We start from the raw sequence: 1,337 nt of genomic DNA on the forward strand, positions 1-1,337 counted from the left end.
GCTACAGCCACCAAACATGACAACAAAATACATGGCAGGGATGCACACAAGATGCTTAACAAAAGTCTAGCACTGAGCTATGGCCAAATCATCCATTAACAGGTTCAAACAAGCATGGCAAAAATGCAAATGGTAAACAGATCTCAGACTTAGTGAAATTAACACTTGTCTGAAATTTCAGATCATATAGCCCTCTTCGGAGCAACAAAACAACATGCTACAAGACCTGAACATGACAAAGAAAGACATGGCATGGAGCTACTCAACAAGCTTAACAAAAGTCCCTTAGTGACCTTGAGCCAAAAGGGATCACAAAATATACTAACAAGCACATGAACATAGCAAAAACATAATCAGTTTTCAGACTTAGTGAAAACTGGGTCATGCTGAAACATAACTCACGAAGGCATGTTTACGAGCTCGATGCACTCACTAAGGTGCAAGTCATGGCAAGGCAAGCATACATCCCTTAAGAAGGCACAAAATACAAGCTAGACATGGCAAGAACAATGGTATAGCATGCACGGATCAATTACAATAACATCGGCAAAATCGCAAACAAGTTGACGATCTGCCCAGATTCACCATGAAGCAAAAGTAGAGCTCGATTGGCTCAAGCTAGGTTAATCCTTAATTGCAAATAAAGACATGTATGGATAGAGCATAACAAGATTAACAAAACTCCTTTACTGATCATCCTTAAAAGAGGCACTGATCACTAGGAAATAGCATGAACATATGGCATGATGAACTAAATAATCCTAGACTTAGTGAAAACTACTAAGTCCCTGAAAACAAAATTACCGGGTGCCTCACTTTGCAAGCTTGCACAAGTCACCACACACATCACAAAAATGCATGGGTTGCACCTCTGGAAAGAAGACAAAATCCTTAACAAAACATATGAAGGACTCATAGGCATATCATGCACACAACAATCAGGGCAAAAAATGACAAAAGTATAAGATGAACTAGCAGATCTGACAATTAACTCACGAAGCCCTCTTCTAACAGCATTGCGGGCATCAAGATGAGCTCAAATGAAAATGATGCAATGGAATGAAATGATGTACTCATCGAGACGAGCATTTTGATATACTATATGTCCAAAACGGAGCTATGGATGCGGAGATATCACAGGTCATAGTTTGCATAAAATTAGGGTTTCGGGAGGAGAAAGTCAACCGATCCAAAATATCTCAGATCTGCACGGAAAACGAGGCACGGCTGGATCCGAGCTCGCCGGAGCTGTAGACGGCCGGAGTTGGAGGGGGGCGGCCGGATCCGGGCTCCGGTCGCCGGAGAGGAGCGGGCGGCTGGGCGGGGACCCGCGCCGG

This window comes from Triticum dicoccoides, chromosome 6A, assembly GCF_002162155.2.
Source record: "Triticum dicoccoides isolate Atlit2015 ecotype Zavitan chromosome 6A, WEW_v2.0, whole genome shotgun sequence".
NCBI lineage: Eukaryota > Viridiplantae > Streptophyta > Magnoliopsida > Poales > Poaceae > Triticum > Triticum dicoccoides.